At 43.7% G+C, this 22,788-nt stretch overlaps 1 protein-coding gene across 6 annotated transcripts in view; it reads right to left on the bottom strand.

Moving 5' to 3' along the window:
* The window catches only part of PASD1 (PAS domain containing repressor 1), a 113,100-nt gene that overhangs the window by 32,681 nt on the left and 57,631 nt on the right, over positions 1-22,788 (bottom strand). The window lies entirely within an intron of this gene.

The following is a 22,788-nucleotide window of genomic DNA, read 5'->3' on the forward strand; positions in this document are numbered from 1 at the left end:
TACCTTGGGGCCACTCCAGAGTCCTTCCAAAGTATGACAGTTTACCTGGCATGCGTGCTATGAAAACCAGCGAGTATGACCCATACTTCACCTATCCCATCCTGCAACCAAAAACCTCCTTTGAGATGAACACGATCAGCTAGAGCCAGCGCAAGCCACAACCACCCACCTGTGGATGGATTTCAAGCCTCCCATTCAGCTTTGCTACTGACGGGACACACACCTCTCCTTTCTGTGTGCAGCTGAAATGGTGACTAACGAACACCCTGAACTCCTGACTACACCTACACCACCGTGCTAATCTCTCTGAAACCATCGCTGTTGAAACTCACTTGGCTTCAGACGAGTCTCACTCCCAGGAAGGACCCTGATGCAACCGGACTGTGCATGACTGACAGTAATATCTTCAACAATAGCCAAGTGCTGGGCTTCCAAATCTACCAAGCTTTTAATGCCCTTGAAGTCACCTTCCCACCTTGAGCCCAGGTTCATGGCTGTTTCTCCTGTTACCACGAGTTCCAACATTAGCTCAAGAGACTGCAAAAAGCTCGTGGCCACTACCAGGGGTTCCACATTTGTAACCTCGGTGAACGAGCAAACACAGCCCCACAGTTTTGCCATCTAAAGGACTGGCAAGAGTTCATTTCTCCAGCTCATGAAAACACCTCTAAGGGAAGGAAACACAAGAAGGTGGCTGAAGAACCACTGCAAGAGACCCCCATCAGGCATGCATGTTGGAAAGGGTAGCTGGGACAGGGTAGGGGCTGCTGCTAAGCACCACAAGCAACACAGATCCCAGCCACTGATACAGTGCGAGTGCTCTGCAGGGGAGGATTATGTGAGCAACACGAGACAACGGGCCAAATTCCTGCTCATTGCAGCTAAATGAAATTATGTCAGTCCACTTGCTCAAAAAAATCGGCTCAAAGAAAGTGTGATACAGTCATCATGAACAGTAATATAGATGCTACCTGCAAGACCTCCTGCCACAGAAGTACAAGAGGAACATCTAAAACACCTCCTGTGTTTCAGTGGTAAGTGAACCAGGTAAAAAGTGCAGTTGGGATGAAGGGATCATTTTCAGTTTGGAACATGACCTTCCAGGGAAAATCTCACGCAACCCCCAATACCCTCAGCAAAGCTGCAACTGAAAACAACACGTGCGCAGCAAGTTTAAACATGGTGGACCTGCTATGCTTCTGTTCTCACAGTCGTCATACGCTAGTCAAGTTACAAGCTATTATCCTGGTTCAAAAGGAGCATGTGATCTTATTTGTTACCCTATTGAGCTATCACAGAACCGAGGTGCTTATCTTGGTCACTGCTGCTCAGCAGTCAGTGCTGTTTTATCAAAATCATACAGTTGTTTTTCCTCTAGAAGAATGACCCATACAGAAGTTTTGCTAACTTGTAATCATTTCGGAGATTGATACAAAGAGAAATAAAATTTCGGAGTTGGTATAAAGATACTTTTTTTTTTTTAAGTGATGGGTTAAATTATAAAGAATGCATGTGAATACACAAAACAGATTTACCACAATTTTTCAGGAACCATTTTTTGTATACAGGCTTAAGTATGAAAAAAAAAACCCCACCCAAAAACAAACAGAAGGATTTTCCCTCAGCTTTGAGCGCAAAGCCTTATGCAGAAACCTTCACAGTGCCTTGCCCACAGGTTGTTTAACAACTGGAAACTTCCAGGAAGCCTGACAGGTTTTCTGCCTTGTCCGTGTGGCTGCCCTCCCAGCCAGCCTGAACAGCCATAGGTTGAGAGAAGCTGTTGGGTCACGGCTAGAGACAGCAGCCCAGCTAATGCTCACCAAGTCTAAATTGGGAAACGAAGCCTGGATTCTCCAGTCTCTAGCAGCAGGTATCCCATTCCGCAGCAGTACGGCTGATGTAAGCTGCCAGGGGCAGAGGAATGAGGCTTCCCCGGTCTGTCCCAAGAGGACACCCCTAAAGAACGTGAGAGATGTCCTCAGCCTACACCAGACTTCGAGGCTCTAACAGAATAAACGGCCATAAAAGAATTCAGAGGCCCAAATACACAGATAAGGCTTTTTGCATGATGCAGCAGTACGGCGAGCTACAAGAAGTCTTAGTAGAAGACACCTAAGGACAAAATATTCTTAACTGGATTAAGCACTTCAGGACTACATTTAGCTAAGTGCTTTTTGTCTTGTTATGAGCCAGAGCTAAAGATAGTAACCAGAATACTTAAGAATAGTTTCATAAGGGTTGTATACACTCCTCAGCAAGATAAGGCACTTAGCACTACTGACAGCAGTATGTCTGCATGTTAAGAGTATTTTAAATAGCTCCAGATAGAACCTCTTTGACCTTAACTGTATTAACCAGGGGGATCAAAATTTATTTATTGCCTCCTGAAAATCCTCTCCTGCAACACTTGGAGAGAAGGAATCCTAAACTCTATGGGCAGGTAAAGAGAGAGGACACTTGTCAGTGCTGCTAGCTTTGTTTTTCAGCCCACCTACAGCAGGCAATATCAGCTTTCTCACAAAGAAATGCACATCCATCATTGCTTAATGCCCTCTGTAAAGGGAAAAGATTTTTTCTTCCCTTGTACAGGGAGTCTCAAAAAACACTCACAGCATTTCAAGGGCAAATTTTATTTTAGACTTTTCAAATATCACAGCATTTGAAGTTGTTCCTAGGTTTACAGAAAGGGTAATGTAGTATGACAGCCTTAACAAGACAAATGGACTTCTCAGACACACAGCTAATAGTTAAAGCACTATTCCATGTCATCTGCAATATTCTGGCACATTTTTTACTGAAGAAAGAATGGGAGAGGGCATTTTTTAAAAATTCTTTGTTTTGCAGAACTGTCTGACCTCAGGAGCTATCTAAAACTGTGCAAACTTTTCACAATTTTGCTGCAAGTCATCAAAATATTAACATTACCTTTGGACAACTCTTAATGGAACATCACATTAGTAACGGCTATCCCCTGAAATCAACAGTTCCTATGAATGCATCATTATAGCTTTAATTTTAATTATTTGGTTATGTCACTGATGGCAAGGCAAAGATCACTCTTTGAAGGTAACGCTGCACATTTCTTTGTGATCAGCAACAAACAAAGCTTTCATCAGTCACCTAAAAAGGGTCCCTGAACCCATCTAATTTGATTGCTTTTCCTAAATATATCAACTGGTCTAACTAAAAATATTATCTATGCATCAAAACTTTGTTGTGCTCATATTTAAATTTCCATAAGATTTTGCATTTGAGTAACATACAGCAGTTAGAGAGTCTTCAAAACTATACTGTAGGAAATATTTTAATTATGGAAACGTGCTGTGCTAATAATTCCACAGATTTTACATGCAATGCATTCATCAGAGAGCCCCCAATTACAAGAGGCAGCACTTTGTGGCACAATGCAGTCATAAATAAGAGAGCTAATGCATCCTCCAGCCATGCGACTTATATACCAATATGCCAATGTTTCATTCTTCTCGAGGAAACAGGAGGGCATGACTGTGGCTGACAGCTAAACAGATGATTTAATTTTTAAAAGGCAGAATTTAACCTCTTCAGTAAAGCGCTACTGATTCAATTACAAGATGCTAATGCAAATGACATTTGGAAAACCAACCAGTGCCACTGCATCGTTACAGCTGTTTAGCACAGAAGTGCTCAGCACCTCCGTTCACGTGCCGGAGCACCGAAGCCCTGCCGCCCGTCCTGTGCTGCCCGCCGCACGGCCACCCGCACAGCCACCCCGAGCATGGAGCAGAGCCACAGCAGCGGCTCCCACCGCCCTCTGCTGCAAAGCTCCTTCTCTCATACTGAGCAGGCTCGATGGCAAACATACCCACCTTTGGGACAAACATTTCTGGGCTACAGCGAGCGGGCAATAGCAGCAGCAGCTGCTCTGTACGGCTACAGCATTACCTCTGCCCGGGTACCCCACAGGGCACTGCCTCGCCGCTGCTGCCTCACAGCTCAGCGAGAAAGCACGACATGGAAATGCAAAGACTAAAACAGATGTGGCAAAGGAGTTGCATCTCTGCATTACTTGACCTACTTGCTTAATTTTTTTTCTGCTTGTGTTTTACCCTCTCCTTTCCTTGCCATGTCTTGCCTTCTGTTGTCCTTCACTCTCTCCTGCTCTTCTTTCGCTTATCCCCCCTTACTTAACATCCATTGGTTTGCAATTCAGAGAACTGGATCTTTCTTGAATGTGGTTTCTCTCCATCTTGTTTCTTCTATCATCTGCCTTCATCTTCCTGTTGCTTTTTTCTTCTCCATGTTCTTCACTTTCCTCTTCTCGAAAGAAAAAAAAAAAAAAATGATCACAGTACTGACAATCTATCAGCCACTTAATTGTGGGAACTCTTGGCTTGCCCAGGCCTGGGGCATGCACGACTGCCAAATTCTGGTTAGGGACACACTGCCTTAGGGATCACGCTGGTGGGGATCAGATGGGGGTCTTCAACATGGTTGGCTTCCATACCACCTCGGTCCAGGTCCAGAGGCACCAGGTCCTGTCCTGCTTGACAGCTCCTAATTCCAGTTCCAGACCCTTCGCTTCTTCAGAGGAACTGGGATTCCCCCCAGTTCAGTGGTAGAGCTGTGCAGCTCCATCTTCTATAGATCTCTCACCCTACGTCTCTGCTGCAGGGTGGCCAAGGGAAACGGTCCAGCACAGCACACTCATCCCTGCAGCTAACACACCCCTTCACTCTGGGGTGTCAAGGCAGGGTGACACGCCATGACTGTACCTGTATCTTCACACATCTTTGTTCACTGGAACAGGAGTAACAGTGGTGAATCGCTGAAGGAACCAAATATTCTGTGTCCTCTTTTGTTAATCTGCCCGAAGCGGACTGTTTGTGCCACCACTGTAACTATTGCATCTCAATGCGCCCACTTATCTACAGCGTACTCTTCCCTGGTTTATTGAGCTCTAAATTTAGCTTGTTACCTGTGACAGATTTATGACTACATTCATTATAGCGGTAACAGCTTCAGACAGAAGCTAAGAGGTGCCCAAAGAAAATGGATTATACAAAACAATTACACCATAAAAAAGGCTGTAACAGAACACTGTGATTCAGCACAGAAATGAAATGAAAGATACTGAGAGGAACAAAAGTGGTGTGTTGGGTTTTTTTGGGTTTTGGCTTGGTTATTGTTTTTTCTTTAAACCAGGATATGCTGTTTTCTGACAAAAGAAAGGGGGAAAGAATTAAAAACTAACAGATACTTGAAAAGAAATGATGATTACTGGAACATTTTGTTCTCTAGGATTTTTGTCAGATCCTGGAGAAAATAGATGGCCAAGTTTGTTCTGTTCCAGCAAATTACAGAACCTTGCAGGGTAAAGATACAACATTGTAGAGTATTATTTAAAATGGCTGTAGGGTTTCTGTATCAATAAGGGCATGCATTTAATTAATTCTATCAATTTGTCCAATAGCCCCTTAAAACTCTCAAAACATGGCAAAAGGCAGAACTGCTGATTCACAGCCCTAAGCGGTACCAAACTGTACTTCTACTGGCACAAGCAGGGTAGGATAAAAACACATATGCAAATAATACTTCCTCTGCAGTCTTGGATAAATACCTGTATTCATTTGTAGCCATTAAGTTACTGCAGGAAAGGTAAATGTGTTTTGTAGTATGAAGTGATGATATTTAACCTACAAACAATTCTTTAACGCACCTGATTCAGGCAGACACAGAACCAAATCATCCTCAAATAATAACAGTTTTCCCATGTGTAGGATGAGAGCAAAGGCAGTTGTCCACAGTTAATCCTTCAGCAGAAACCAAGATGTGTGTTTTCATGGGACTATTTCCAGGAAAGGCACATACAGCTAAAGAGAAGGCAGCAATATTGAAATCTAACAGTCAGCAGCCTTTTGAACAGAATGTTCTCCACAATTTCCAGCAAATATGAGTGCTCTTTAAAGCTCTGCTTCTGCTTATGGCTGATCCTGATGGTGCAAATGCATGTGTGTGGGGGTGAGTGTATAAACACACATATAAATAAACACATTTTACTTCAGAGCCATTTGCAAAAAAAAAAAAACCAAAAAACAAACAAAAAAACCCCACAAGAGCAATTTCTACCAAGGAAAGCCATCGTGACATTCAGGATGACTCCTGCACTGCTCACCTCCTGAGGTTGGAAATTAAGTAACCATTCCTGCTGGGTGCATGCAAAGGGAAGGTGAGCAGAGCTCCCTCTCTTCATGCCTCAGGCCACTTTCTACCATATTCTCTTCTCTGGCAAATCACAAAGGATGGGGTGTGTGTGGGAAGGTTAACCCAATAAATTTCAGCAATGAAAAGGGCGGCTTAACAGGCTAAAAAAACCTCCCAAAGCTATTGCATCTGCAGCTTCAACAACACAGGCAGCATCTGATCATAAACCCACTGCTGAAACGCTGGCTAATTTCAGGGTTTCATTCAGCACAGTTCCAACATGATCAGAGCAAACCAGCTAGGAACATTTTTTTAAAAGAAACCAACACTCCCTGCTAACTTGACAGCATCAGCTTCTGCACCTGCTGCAGAACTGCCTACAACGTGGGTGCGGGGCACCCTGACGCCCCGTGCTCTCTTCTCGGGGATCACCAGCTGGAGCTTCTCCCTGGGAGGTGCTGTGCGTTACTCCCACCGAGAGGACACGGCGTGCATCAGCTGAATTTATGGCATTAAGTGAGGTCACTGGGTCCTTTTTCGGCTTCGGGTTTTGTTTTGGCAACTATGCAGATACTAGGACAAACATGTCAAAGCTGTCTTTTTGGATGTGTTACCCTGAAATACCTCTTGTAATTCCTCTTCTCTTCTATGGGTGAAACTCATCCCAAGCAGACAGCTACGTAAAGTCTACGTGCCATTAAAGTACCTACTTTTAAGCCTTGTGCTTTCCCTGTGCACAGAATAAATGTAATCACTTGACAACAAAGAAAATCAGCTAGCTAATTAAACTAACTACCTTCTCCTCTAGTTTTCTCAGCAAGAGAACACCCCCAGCAACTACCAGTTCATTGAAAGAGGCAATAGTAAGTTCATGTCCTTAGCTCTTCTCTTTTTCTCCTGGAACAACACTTTTTTTGCTTTGTTTCTTCTTCTCAGTCTCATATTAAATGCATTTCAGATGCCTGAGGATGGTACAGATGAGGAGATGAGCACTTGTGATTCATGTTTGCTTCTGCTGGAGGTTGAACTCATAATGCAAAAATATATGCAAAGCTCAAGGGCTGCTTGCCTGGCACTGTGAAAGCAGGGGCTTTCAGCGGGGTCAGCAGTGGGTCCTGGGTGGCTCCAGGACCATGCTTCCAAAGTGCTCTGCTCCAGTGAGGAGAAGAACGCTGTGCATGACTCGGCTTCAAAGTCCATCTGCTCACAGATGGCAGGATCAGCAGATGGTGGGAGCGATTTGTGAGCTGGAGGATTTTCTCTCAAACTTGAACATCTTCTGTCTATATACAGTACTCCCCTGGCCACTGCCCTACAGATGTGTGTCAGCTCACTTCAAAGTCCGATAGCGACCACAGTCAATCTTGGAGTCAGGATGCCCCCGTGACAGTGATGCACATTCTCATCATCCATGAAAGCAAGGAGAGTCTTCCAGCTCCCTAGTCCTTTAATGAAGAAGGAGCCCGACACTGTCAGGACTCTCCCACTGCATGACCATATGTTTAGCATAGTTGATCCACACCTGCACGGTAGGTCTGCCCCTTTCCAGCAGGCACAGACTGACCGTATGTGACACAAATCGGAGCCTCCTGGAAGCACACGACTTGCTGCAGCTGCGCTGCCCCGTCCACACTCAGCGCTACATCCCTGGATCCCCCCTCCAAGAAACAGCAACTCAGCTGCTCCTCTGTACCTCCTGGGAAGCACACGGGAAAGCAGCTGGATGGGCTGGACACTTACAGACAGCCGGCCAGCCTTGGCTCTGTCGCTTCTGTGCTTCCTCAGATTCGCTTGGTCCTCTGCACGGTCTGGGGAGCCCTTTGGCTGGTAAAGTGGGAAGTCTTGGAAGTCTGGACCTTGTTCAGCATCCTTTGATTCCTGCTGAACAATGTCTCCTTTTTTGACGCTTTGCAAGCAGCTTGCTGCCACCCTTTCTCTCCTTTAATGCTTTTACATCGGGAAGCCTCAGCACGCTCCATGAACAGTCATCCATCCTTGTAGTACAAGTGAGGAAACAGGGGCACACATTTTAATTCTGTCTCTTTTTACCAGTGTCCCAGTTTTGGGAAGCTGAATTTGAAACAGTAAATGCAGTTACAGCCTAATTTCCAGTAACACTGAAACCCAGCATAAGCACCTACAAATAACGCATATTTTGGAAATGCTCGACCTAAATCATTGACCCAAGGTCACGCAGCAGAGTTAAGAAGTGAATCCAAATGTCCTGATGATTAGCTCTGTCTATTGGCATTCAGTCAAGTCTTCCCTCCTAAAATAAGCTTCCTGAAGCATGTAAGACTATAGTCTTAGAACTTCTTTAAATACGCAGCACTGGTAGGAACTGATTTTCAAACGAAGGAGGGGAGAAAAAAAACCAGTTTGTTACTTTTTCTTCAAGTGATCACTGACCAATCAACGAAAGGGCAGCTCAGAGTCATTTGATCTCAAACTCCTTATAAATAAAAAAAAAGGAAGATTCTTCTCCCTTTTCAAACAACACCAAGAAAAAAATGTTCTGCCACAGTAATCCTAAACCTGAGTAATTTAATCTGCTCTCTGTTGCAATCTGTTTCCCATGTGTATCACCAGCCTGGAATTTCTGGAACTCAATACATAAGGAAGCTATTCGAAAAAAGGAAATACTACGACAAAGGGATTAGAGATAGGTCTGAACCAGACTGAAAGCCTCCCTATGCCAGAGGAGAATTCAGCACCAGAGTTCAACTTCTTGACTTCAGCCCAAATCTCAAACCCAAAGACTACCCAAATGATGAATTTCCTGGAGCCAGCCCACCTCTCACCTCAGGTTCAGAGACAGAAGAAATGAGAAAACAGGTTGAGGAGACCTGCAGCGGCATTGCAGCAGAAGTGGAACAGCACTAGCTGTCCGAACAGTTCAACTGCCCCACAGAATAGAATATTTCAGTTGGAACGGACCTACGACGATCACCTTGTCCTCAGGGCAGACCAAAAGTTAAAGCATGTTATTAAGGACATTATCCAAAACGCTGACAGGCTTGGGGCATCGACCACCACTCTAGGAAGCCTGTTCAGTGTTTGACCACCCTCTTGGTAAGGAATTGCTTCCTCATGTCCCATCTACATAAAAGGACCTGTGAGAAAATTATAAAGAGCTTTAGTAGTTAAAATTCAAAGTCTCCCATGCAAGCTTACTTAGAGTTTTATCTACTTATCCATTAAACGAATATCAAAGGATTCACTGCAGCTGAGCTAACTGACCTCATTTTACATCTTTGGCTTCATGCTCCCAAGTTGAAGCATGAGAAACAACTTTACCCTCTCGGTGTGTTTAATTCCGAAGCATTCCAGGTATAATGTGCGCATAAGTCAAAAGGAATTTAAACAAAGCCCTTACATTTCGAAATTTGTCTTATCCCCATTTGGCTCTGAGAATTTCAGCTGCTTTCCTTAAACGATCTGCTCACATCTGCTCTCCAGCTGAGCTGTGTTCATGCCCCACTGACCTTACCGCTGCCATCTCTGTAATCTTGCAGCTGAGAATAACCAGCCACGCACTCAGTCCCTGTAAGCGTCAAGAGCCTTTCAAGGAAGAGGAGGTAGAAAAGAACCAGCCTTTATATAACAGGGAAAAGGATTTCAGAGAAAAACCATTGTTTGACTAAGGTAAGTAATGGGAGCCGCACGCCTGAAGTGCCCTGGTCCAGCTCCCTCAGGCAACGAGAACCGGAGGCGTCAGCATCTTGCAGGATTATACTCTACAACGGCAGCTGGCAGATATTTTTCTAATAGAGAGCCCAGCAGCATTGTTCACACTCATTTGATTCTATTTGCTGCTGTTCCTATTCAAACTTGGCTAATCCGATCAAGTTATTTCTTGGCCTGTGCCTTAAAGCTGAATAAGTAAACACCTTTCATAAGGTCTGAGCCCACTTGTTTCAAGTGTGTGACTAAGGGCTAGACTTCGACATTACTTTGAGAAAACTCATCTCATTACTCAGAATTCCCAAAATCACTCACAGTTGTCTTGAAGTGGCACTTTTCCACCCAGTGTTTTACTTCCTGCGCTACAAGTACATAATACAGTTGCAAAGGGTCCCAAACACCAAATACACATTCGTGTTTCAGCTGTCCTAAAGAACAGCTCTTTGAGCTGAGAATAGCTCATAATGAGTTAGACGCCATGATGCAAAATATTTTCTGTGGCTACCAGACCTTCTCCACAGATGTCTCTTCTTGTTTACTATGGAGAAGACAGATGATAAATATAGTCAGCAAATGCATTTTGGACAAAGTCAAGCAACATAGTATTTGCATTAAGTAACACTACAAGACTCAGACACCAGAAAAGATGTTGACCCCCGTGTAATTCCATCACTGTTATACCAAGGATGGATTTGAACTACTGAAGCTTACAAATTTTTTTCAAGAAGAACTGCTGCCACTTATGTTACTGGTATTGTTAACAATAAAACCGGTTTTTCTTTCTTTCTTTAAAACACACCCCCTGCTACTTCTCTCTGTCTTCTCCGAGGCACTTTTAACTTCACATTCAATATTCTCTTTTAGACTATCTTGCCCACATCAGTTCTCAACCAGCTACTCAAAAGACAGTTATTTGTTTTGAAAGCTTCAGGAATAAAAGAATATTTAAACAATTAACTGCAATCATATTCATCATCCTGCATGGTGCCGCTGATACGCACCAGAAATATAATGAGAAAGCAAAACTTTCCTTCAGAAAGAAGAAAAGAGAAGATAAACATCCACAGATCTCTCTCGCTCTTATTACTTTCTTATCTTTTTTAGACTGCAAATGTGTCAGTCACTGTAACACTTTCATGCTAGGTTGTTATTGTTACACATATTATGCACAAAGACCCAAGGCCTCATTCTGTCGTAGGTGAGATATTCACACACATACTTTTTTTCCCCTTGCAGTTTATTTGCATGGCTGGCTGGATAATCAGCCACAATAACAGAATGTGACTCAGCACAACTGAATGTCCACTTGCTTTGGGGATTCTCTTTGAGGTTGGTTTTTCTTTTCTTTTCTTTTTTAACTATTTAAGACCGGAAAAGATGTGTCCCTCCCAGATAACACTCATGCAAAGAAAAGATTTGAGTAAACACAGAAGCTTGGGGGAAAGGATCAAACAGCAACACTTCTGCTACCATGCCCTCAAAGAGGCTGTGGTCTCTTTAGCCCCTCTGCCCAGTGGTGCAGAACACACGGTCCCTCGTCACCCACTGCAGCGCGGACCGGCAGGGATTTCTCGCTGACAGCAGAGGAAGGACGCAGGACACAGAACTGGTCATGTCCCACAGGCTGGGTAACCCTGAAATTAAGGACTTTTTTTTTTTTTTCTGGACACCTAAATGCTGTCTGAGGATTACATTTGCACAAGCATGCAGAACATTTTAAAATATGCTTTATTTCCTATCTGCAGTGGCCCGGTACTAAGAATCCTCCTAGTGTGAGTCAAAATCAAGACTCCAACACACCAGTAAATTAAATACACGGGTCCATCTCTCTCGAAGGATAACTCTCCTTGACTAAGTTAACAGCAGCAGCAATGGCTACTGCCATCCTCTGAGCAGTGCTGCCTGTGTGGCTGAGGCCAGCAGGCTGTACCTATAGATATCTGCGGGCCCTGCTTTTCAAGTAAGAGACCAGAGCAGCTGAAAGGGCTGCAGTGTGAGATCGCAGCTCACCTGGGACAGACTCAAAAGAGCACTGAAGAGCTTGGCCCTTCATTTAGCCAGGTCCAATGACACATGCTTCTTTTCTGAGCCATCTATGTAACTCTTGGGTGAAAACAGTGGGATTTGTGCTTTCCAGAATTAGAATAAACACGGATTTATTACCTGGGGCTTTCCTGACCAAAGCACCTAAAACCATAAACCTATATACCAACAATGTCCATACTGTATTTAACACAACAAAATTAGGCTGACCAAGAAAATACACATTAAAACCAGTCGATGGAAAGAACCATACTGTAATGTACATGCATAAAAAACGAACGGGTACAAAGGGAGCTTGTTTCTGTGATAATCTGACTATGTAATACCACCAAGGCCAGCAAGATCCCTGACAAACATCTACGCAGTAGTATGAAGCCAGCAGCAGAAGTTAAAAATGCCCATGACCTTTAGCTGGCAGTCCCAGTTTCCTCAGAATTTCACACTGTGTTCAAGAGGCAAATATCATCTGCACTCCCAACCTCCTCCTTTCATGCACGGCTTTTGTGCATGCCTCCTAAAAATCACAAGCAAACCATACAATAGTTAAGCCAAAACTCAAGCAGGGAAAACATTCAATTAGGCAGAGAGAAAAAGCTAACTTCCCCCTTCCTTTTCATCCCCTCATCAGCCTTTCTGCAAAAGATGAGCAGTAAAATTCCTACATCCCTGAAATTAGTATTACACCCATCCTGATTAAACATTAAAGTTTATTCCAATTTAGCTTAGTTTTGTTCTCAACCAGTGAGAAGCGCAAAACATACAAGAAAGGAAAGCCATTCCTCTAATTATTGCTTATGCACAGCCAACGTTTCCAAGAGCCAGCAGTTATCTCATGGCAAGTGCACGACAGGGATACAGAGCACCTAGTCCTGGCTCAGCTCCCAGCCAAGGACCACACTCACCACCCGGGCTTGGCGTCGGGTGGGTAGGTGCAAAACCGAGGCAGAGGACAGACGTTTTGGTGCTCAGGTTGTCATCTTCCTGCTGAGGCCAAAATTAATTCCTGTGCCATGATCCTGTCCCAGTGGCAAAACCTGCAGCTTCGTGCTCATCCTGCGGAAAATGCTGCATGTTGTGAACTAGGATGGAGCTGGTCGTGTTTATTAGGGTTAAGCATGTATGGCTCTTTTCAAAGTGAGCCCCTGGTTATGATCAATGCTGTCACAAAAAGTAATCTGATGTACCTAAGCTGTTTTTTTTCTACATTAAAGTTTAAATGAATAAGAAATCAAGTACAGTACTACAAAATGCTTCTCTTCAGCCTTAGAAGCTTGTTTACCATTGCTGTAGTAGCTGAATTGCTGAATGAAATATTTACAACTATTCATGCAATCAAACTCATTTTCCTTAGGAAATAACTGATTAGGTATCTCACATCTGTTCCTGACAATGATTTAAGCCTGTGCTGATCCATATCTAGACCTGACATGAATGTTAATGCGTTAGAAACAGCCATCCTTAATAGGAGGGTGATGACAGGCTAGCTGGGTCTGGTGGCGATGGACTGCAACTGGGAAGTTCTGTATCTACAGGTGAAGGATGACACAACCAACTCACAATTTTCTCTAACCTTATGACCTAGGACTTAGGAAGCCTGGCAGGAGACAGAAGGTAGAGCAAAGCATGACGCAGAATTATCTGGAGAATTATCTTCCTGTCCCTGTCAGAAGTTTTTAATATCTCACAGATGTTTGCTTTCTCTATGCAGAGCAGCATTCCTGCTTCGCCAGACTCCGACATTGCATGTCAACCTTCAGCAACATTTCCCCATCAGGGCTCTTTGATTGAAACTGCTGCAAGTGTTGCAAGGCTGGAAGGAAAATCAGCTGCTAGTAAAGCTGACTGAGATGATTCCCTAATAAAGCGTGACGATTGTGTCAGGAAAGACACAAAAATAAATTCCACATTTTTGCAGAAAAAATAGTTGCTTTATGCACAGTCAACGCCAATGCACCGCTAGAAACAGAGAGAGAATTCTAACTTTCACTTAATCTGATTTAATTCATCCAGCAATCCTCTTTTCCACAGGAAACTTATCAAAGAACTTAGAAAAAAGCAGGAAAAGAAGCAATGGCTCCAAACTTCATACCCTTCATTTCTGCATAGAGCAAGGGAGAGATCTTCATCCCTCTCAGGCCAACAATGTTGTGTCAAAAATGCTGATGACAGAAGAGATGATCTGTACTGCTGCTCCTCCTGGTAAGGTGCGTCCACTGAAGTACCTGCGCTTCCCAAGTTCTGACACGGGCAGCTAGGTCAGAAGAAAACTTTTGGCAAAACCTATAATCACTAAAATTTTTACTACAAGGTCAAGGAACCAAATAAAAACAACTGAAGAAAATGAACATTTGCCTGCAGAGGATCTTGTAGAGCCACAAATCTAATATAAATGAAGTCTATATAAGTGTCTGAACAGTAATCTCTGGAACAGTCAGGAATACCTCATAAAAGTAGATTTCAAATACAATCCAAAGAAGATTAAATTGACAATTCATCTCTCTTAGGACTTCGATACATCATAAATGTATCATATGCTCCTATGTAAAGCAGCTCATTATCTGATTTATTCACTGATATCTCTTCTTATTCAAACAATTCAAACTGGACTATATTAGAAAATCCCAGAATAGTTTCCTTGGCACTGCAGCTTTTGAAATAAGATGATGGTTTATATTTATAAAATTTTACTTACCGTGCAATCAAATTCATGTTAATATAATACACTATCTCTAAGGGCAGTTTTTAAGAAAGATGCTATTCCAGCTGGATCACTTCTTAATATTCATATGTTTTCCTCAAAAAAATTTAAAAATAATCAAAACACAGAAGTTGTTCTTCCTTGTTTTAGTCTTTTTTCCATATCTCAAGTGGAAACAGAGATTCTGCTCTATTCACAACAGCCTACTAACAACAAACTAATCAGCCTAACACTCCAGATCTTGACAGCTCTACTAGTCACCTTTTTAACAAAATAAGGAATTCAGCTCCAGATTTGAAACACATGCCCTGGATAAGACAAAGTTGTGTTTCAGCCTCATTTCTTCCCAGATAGTTTAGTGGCAATTTTAGTCCATTGCCTTTATTCTTCTCCCATTTGAAGCAATGGATCATTGCCCTTTCCAGACAGTATACTAGCACTACTGCAGAATCATATACACTCTCCTATTTTAACAATGTTATTTGGGGACCTCTCCTTCCAAACTCTGAATTATTTCCAGAAAGCAGCAAAATAGAGTTGAAGACAATTTTCCCATACAACAATATTTTCAGCAAGAGTTCCTGAGCTGTGCAATAATTGCCCGAATAACCGACTTCTGCTCTGGGCCCGGTGAGACATAGATACCAGGAGGTCTTGCAGCTGAAGAGCCAAGTCCCGAGAGATGTGAAGATGCCCCAGATAAGAAAGTGATTTAGCTGCATAGAAGTCCACGCTCCAGCAGAATGAGCAATGAGAATTGTCTGTCCCAGGACTGGCACCCAGGGACCAACGTATACTCCCTCTGCAATTACACAGCTCCACATCACTGCTGCCATACGGGAGGCCAACCCCAGAGCTCACGGCAAGAAAATAAACTCATTTTTTCTGAGTTGACACATTGTCTCCACTAATGACAGGGCTCTTTCAATAAGCAAGATTAAATAGGAAATGTAGGTGTTAAGATTAGCAGAAAGAGTTTATGTTATTAATACTTCCCACTGTGCCCCTTCCATTAAAAGCTTGCCCCAAAATGAAACCATTCCAATTATTCTATTTGAGAGAAAAAGCAAACTGTTGATACTCATCTTTAAAATATACATCAGTAGCGGAGCCAACCGAAGTTCCGCCTTTTTGCCGCACACAACTCACTAACACACACGCTTAATACACCACTTAATAAAATTGCATTGGAAACAGCTTGACCAGAGTGAACATTTTTAATTTACTGTAAACCGTGCCAGTGTACATTGCACTCAGAGACAAGACAAACAGGTTTATGGTCAAACTTCCTCAGCTAGGGGTGTGACCTTCCCCAGTTATTACAGCCTCTCTAATTGCTGCGTTTGCTGGGACAAGCCAACAGGGGACCAAACGCTCAGCATCCTCCTCTGTACATAAAGTTACTTGCAGTTTGCACAGCAGAGCCTTAAACAGCCTAAACCCAAGGGCTGACTCCCAGGGACACTTATTTTTCTCTTCAGATACTCTGAGAGAGGTCCTCACTGCACAGAAGCTGATGGAAATTCAACCTTTGCCTTCATCAGGGCCAGGGGTTTGTCTCAACCCCTTCAGGCAAAGCCTCTGCATTTGCTTGAAAATCTTCCTATGATGCTGCCATATCTATGCAAAATAATTAATGGCAACGGGAGCTATTATCACCTCATCTATTGTTCGTTTATTTCTACAAATAATGGCTTACTTTGTATGTTGCTTATGGTCAAAACTTCATTGTCGTGAAGCAGTGCACCACACTGCGCTGTGAGTTAAAACAAGATTAGAAGTAGGCTGAGCCCAGGAGAGAACAAACAAACCTTAGTAATTTCTTTGAAGCAAGTGCGTACGCATGTGTTTGTGGGCTGAACAGATGAAGCAAGAGAGGTGATTAGCATTTTAATGGATATGATTCCTGCCATTGCTACATACTCGAATATCTTGCCTAAGATTGGGCAGTTTGTAAACAAGAATAAACACACCGACAAATATCTTTGTGTTTATCCATCAGCCAATTAATCCATCTGCCTGTAGCTGGCACCCAACAAAGCACCTCACACTGACTTATAGATAACACAGAGGTGAGAGGGAACACTAATCGTGGGGGGCCAGGGCGCAGAGCAGGGCGGCTGGCAGCTGCCCCTGCAGCACCGCCACCAGCCAAGCCTAGGGCACTCGGTGCAGGACTCCACACACTTCTGTTCCGTGTAACAGGTCCCGGAGAAGCAGCCCAGCAGGACCGAGGTCCCGGCAGCTGATGGAGGGTGACGTGCGGGGTGGCACAGCCCTCCAGGCCACGGGAGCAGTGGTGCAGGGAAGACCAAGCCCTTTGCTCTCCCTGCCTGCTCGGGACCCCTGGGTGTTAGTGACCCAGCGGGAGGGTGCCACAGTTGTCTGTCTGCTCCGCAAAGGTCACGTGGCACTGGTGTTCAAGGCAGTTGTTAGCCAGCGTCACCTCTTCAATCACATCCAGTACATGAACATGGCCAGCAAACCATCCTGTGTCATCTTCTACCACCAACAGGAGGCCATTCCCAACTGCTCACGGGTGCGCTCGTGTGTGTTTGTGTCTGTGTATCAGTCCTCCAAAGTTAGGGCTCCAACGTCTTGCTCCATCTCCCTCCCTCCTTCCAAAGAGAAGATATATTTCAGCGTTCTCTGTGACAATGTTTAGCAAGTCTCTTGGTTACCATAGTGTTATGCACTAAAGAAGTGTCGACAAATTAATCAATTGTACAATTGTGTTTGCTTAAGAATGCAAGGCACAGTCGGATGATTCAATGCACTTCAACAGCTCCGTGGAGTTCGGTTAACACACTTCCTCTTCTGCCATCTCAGTATTATCCTCATCTGCACTGTCATTTTTCCATATTTCAATTTCTCTTTACAGGCAGCTTAGCAGGTAGGTGATCTCTGCTTCAGGCTAAGTCAAGCTGTTTTCCTTCTTGCCTGCCTGCTTGCTTTCTGCATTTTTTTTCCTTCTCTCTTCCTTGTAATAAGATGCACAAGATACAATTTTGGTATAGGAAAGTTGAATGTGTTTTTAAAATTACTAATCCATCACTAATGATCAGCAAGCAATTCTTTCTTCTAGAGGTTATCCCTCACATTTTACGGAATTTTACTCTGATCAGCAACAGAGCAGAGCTGACTTTATGTGCAGCTTTTCAACTTGTTTTAGGAGTATCAGGTAGAAAGGGAAACACTCCAGTCTCAGAAAACAACACTATTAATGGCTGTTTCCCAACACCCCTTCAACCTGCCGAGATGCACCAGGAGCCACAGAACACATCTTCATACCATACAACAAACTTATGATACACATGAGAAGCAGAAAAGACTAAACTGTGTTGTGACACAGAAAAGGGCAGGTGAAGATCACTGCTTTGTGTGGATACAAGGACAGGCAGTACAGGCACATTAAACAATGCTAGCAACAGATCCCAGAAAATACACCATAAAGTACAATACGGTTACTGGCAACACAACCTGAAGGAAAAATGCCTCTCTGGCCCCAAATCTTATGAACAGGTTAAACCAGGGAGCATGCCAGAAAAAAACACAGGCAATTGTGCCCGTCTAATGCTACAAGGAGACTTTGCTCTGCACACTTTCAACATCTAGTGCTTGAGAGGAAGGCAAAATGGGGGGGAAAGAGATACAAATCTGCAGCAACAGGGAAAACTCATTCTTGCCTTGGCTGCCAAGAAAACAGCAGAAGCCTTGATGCATGCAGTTAATAGTGCAAACAAAACCAAGTCCATTCTCCTTTCAACTTTACATTAAAAATAAGACTATACTGAAGACCAAAGGACTAACTCTGCAAACTTAATTTCCTATCTCCAGGAACTCCCTAATTTAATTGTATAATCTCTTTCATAAGATTATCAAGATCTATCTCAAAACTACCCTAATTGAAAGACTATTACACAACTTCAGTCCTTAGGTAGCTAGAAGCTTTCTTCTAATTTCCCAGCCAAATTTATTCATGACCAACTTAGCCAATTTGATCTTGTGCAGATGCTATCTTTTGACTTGGTTGTTCTGCCTTCTTCCTATTTAGTCCCAACTATGTATAAAAAGACCTACTGTAACCTGTCCCTTCATTTGTTCAACTGGCCAGAGCGAAACAAATTACACTTTTTAACCTCGCTTGGTACAACAGACGGTCCATTTGTGTAACCACATCTCTAGCCTGCCTGCTTTGTAATTTAGCATTGTCTTCACTGGGCTGTCTAGAGGTATGCAAAATCCCAATGGGCTACTCCACGAGCAACGGAAAGCTCTTGTACCGATACTCTGCGTGGCGATTTGTACAATGATAAAATCACACTTCCCTGAATCCCTCATATTCTCTTCCTCTGATATCTAAGGACATCATAGCTCACTGCTTGCTCACTTGTATCTCCTGACCAGCCAGTGCATCCTCATCTCTCCCTTCTGTCATGGACAGCTGACGAGCTCCTGTTTCACACTGGAAATTCTTGTTACTGGTCTCCACGCTTAAAACTTTGCATGACTTTGCAATCAGCATTATTAAATGTCATTTTATTTCTATCACTCCGATCAACAAAGTCATCTAAATTCCTTTCATATGATAATCTGATCCTCCTGCATATTGGCAATACCTCCCGAGGTGGTGTCATCCCGCACAGCTCCTGGGCACACCCCCAGACCGAGCCCACAGGTCAAAGCGGCTCCCTTCAACAGGCGCAAGCCAGGTCCCATGGGAGCAACAGCACTAATCTCTCTCCATCCTGATGACTTTCTTTGAATGCCTCTCTCCATTCAGACAACTTTATTTGCATGCAACTGTCGCACCTTTTCCTCAGCCAGCTTCTTTTCCACCTTTCAATTCTCATATTGAACCACCATCTTCCTATGAAGCAGCAATGTCCTGTGGGGCACGGTATCAAATGCTTGGCTTCAGATAAACTACATTCCTGCCTTACCCCACCTAAATAACCTGTTACACAAAAAAAGATGTTAGATTAGTCTAGCACAATCCATCTTTGATAAAATCTTGTTGTAATTTAGCCTGCTTCCTCATTATTTCCATGTCTAATTATTCTTTCCTACAAGATAGGCCATGAGACACTGTGCGCTATGCATTCAAACCAGCAGGCCTATAGCTCCCTGCATCACCTTTTTTTATTTTTTCACTGTCTAAGGACTCTGCGTACAGGACACAAATGCTTCTCCTCTTCTGTAGCTGCAGTGCCATGGGAGAGCCTTGTTGTGAGCCGTGCAAGCCCTGCGCAACCGCGTTCAGTATTCCAGGACTTGGATTACTGGTACTTCTTCATTTGTCTCACTATTTAAGTTTTGCTTGTCTTTGTTTTTTGCTGTGGGTTGGTTTGTTGTTTTTTTTTTTTTTTTTTTTACAAAAAAACCAACTTCACTATGAATAGCTTTCAGTCTTCTGCAGATTTGTTAGTAATTACACTCTGTTCCAGATTCTAAAGAAGGTTCTGCTTTCATGAGAAAGTTGTGTCATTATTTAGGGACATGAGTTCTCCTTTCAGTGTAGGCATGGCTAATTTCAGTTCTGTGTAAATTGACTAAGTGCAGGTTTTGGTTGAACCCAAATAAGCTCATTCGAACCAAAATAAGAACGTCCTTACATAAGGTCACATCAGGTTAATCAAATCACTTTAAAAACAGACTTAAACTAAATTGGTGTAATCTCCCCATGTAGACAAGGCCAAAGCCAATAATGGAATATGAAGTAGGTCAAAGTCTCTCATTCATTGCACACACCTCTGTGGTTTGACTGAACGTGGTGCTTCTGCGGCCGAGCAGATGTGCAGCCAGCAAGCCCAGCTGCGTGCAGAGCGCCTGCCGATGCCGCGCCACCCCCCAACCTCACCTAAACCTGGGCTCCGGTGGGACTGGAGCAAGAAGAAAGGGGCTTTTGCAGGGCTTCTGCACAGGGGCACTGGTCGTTCAGCACACAGGCCACAGGGCGAGAAGTCACACTGTGCTACACAGTCCTGTATGCACCAAAAGGAGCAGAGAAAGAAGGAAAAAAGAGAAACAGTCTCAGTGTGGGCAGCGGAACAGGGAGGCATGGCAGAGCAGAGGCCCACGAGCCCGCTGGCTGCGGCTGTGCCTGCGGGCACAGGGTCACCGCTGGAGCGGGACAATGTGCAGCACGTCGAGCAGAGCGTGGCCTTAGGTGAGCAAAGTTTGGCCTGACAGAAGGGCATCATCCAGGGCAAAACAAATAAATACAGCTTTTGTACCTGCCTGACCTCCTTAACAGAGATTTGGAACTGAAGTGATAACAGAGCGTATCATTTTAATAATACCAGCAAAGATTGGTCCATACTATTTTGGTTTTTTATAGATCTTACTATTTTGGTTAAAGCCATATTATTCCACTAGAATCCATAACTGTTCCAGTACAAGCCTAGGTTCAGTTGTTCTGGTATAGGCACACAGCTTATTCCCCCAGTCCTGAAGGGATGAGCTATGTTGGCATTAAAACCTTTGTATCCTTACATGTGAATCTTGGGAGGTTGTGTAATTTAGTACAAAACAATAACACTTCTGTGCACAGATAAGCCCTAGCTCCAAACTGTAAAGCCATCCTACTAATTTTTTGATACCACTAACGATCAGGAGTTGGATTTGACATCAGTATCTCTGAAATGCATTGCTGCTTCCAACACCATGAGACTTTAATTATGAACTACTCGTTTGCTAATTTTAACCTTTAACTCTGAGCTAATTTTGAGTACTTGATGTGTGTCTTAAACTGGTAAAAAAATTTAATACACACTCTGGGTGGCTGAAAACCAGGAACCATTCACTGCCAAATTTCACTGAAGTTTGCAGTTTATCAAAAAAATTTCAAACCAATTCTACATTTTCCTCTAGATCATGTATCTCTAAGCTCTGAAGGAACTGAATAAATGAGCAGTAAGCAACCACTCCAAAAGCCGTTTGCATTTTTCCTGTTACATCTTCCAGAAAAATTCTAAAGATTCAGTAGTAAACACGCTTAGCCCAAGAGATACGAATGCCTCCCTACCGCACAAACGTCCACTTCTGGCTTAGCTCCTGAGCCTCCTCTCCTCATTAGTGCTTGCTGCGTTTGTCAGAACTTCGTCAGCCACAGAGCCCCGAGTGCTCATTACGGTGCATCAGTGCACAGGGTGCTCTGTTCCTCCACAAAGCATCGCTGACACGCTGGTTTACTCTGATTAGCACATTACAGGAAAACGATCTTTTTTTTTTTTTCAATACAGTTTCTAGAAAACCAAAAATCCAAATATATTTTTCTGACTGGAGAACTACGGTGAGGCATGGCAGCCCGGGAAGCTTATTAAAATTACACAAATTATCAACCAACAGAGCAGACGTTGCAGTACGTTCAGCACCAGGGGTTCACACTGCATGCTCCTGAAATCATCTGCTGCTTCGAGCAACATTCGTAGGACCTATGAGGACTGGAAAGCCTGCGTTACCGAAAACATTAAGAGCTAGCTGCCTCTGTAAGGCAAGTTCCATTTCCAGAGCTAGGGATTAGCAAGCAGCGATCCAGCAAAACAAGGACAGGGGAGCACCTTCACCCTGCCTAAAAATGAAGCGACTCCCTTTTCCCATCTATATACCAGAACGTCTCGTCCCCTTAATTAAATCAGCACGCTGCTTTCACTGCACACAACAAAATAAACTCGGGCTAATAAATAACCCTGCCCGCCTGGGTGGTGCTGCACCCTCGCAGGTGGGTAAAGCGTGGGACATTTCAACAGCTTTGATTTCAGGCGCATCATTTCCAGGGCTACTCCCCTGCTGAAGAGGACAACTCCACTCAGGGATCAGTGCTAGCTAGCACCTGGGTGCCAGCTGTCTCCCCAAAAAGGGGCTTTTCCTAAATCCACTTAGGAGGGACCTGCTCTGCAGATGGCTCAGCAGCCTCCTGCCTTTGGGGACCGTGGCATTTTACAAAGGGCAAGTGCTCCCTAAAGCGCACATGACACCTCAGTTATGAATCACGCAGGGCTCAGCTCTGACCTGGGCTTCCAGCACGAGCCACCCAGAGCAATCTGTTTGCAATTTCTGCCATTAAGGACCAAGGCTGGGAGTTACCATTCACAAATCCACAGCTGAAACCTATGAGGGACTTGCAAAGCCTTCACAATTAGCCACTTACGATGTAAGCAGTCCGTAAAATCAAAAGATAC

Source organism: Falco cherrug, chromosome 15 (assembly GCF_023634085.1).
Source record: "Falco cherrug isolate bFalChe1 chromosome 15, bFalChe1.pri, whole genome shotgun sequence".
Lineage (NCBI taxonomy): Eukaryota > Metazoa > Chordata > Aves > Falconiformes > Falconidae > Falco > Falco cherrug.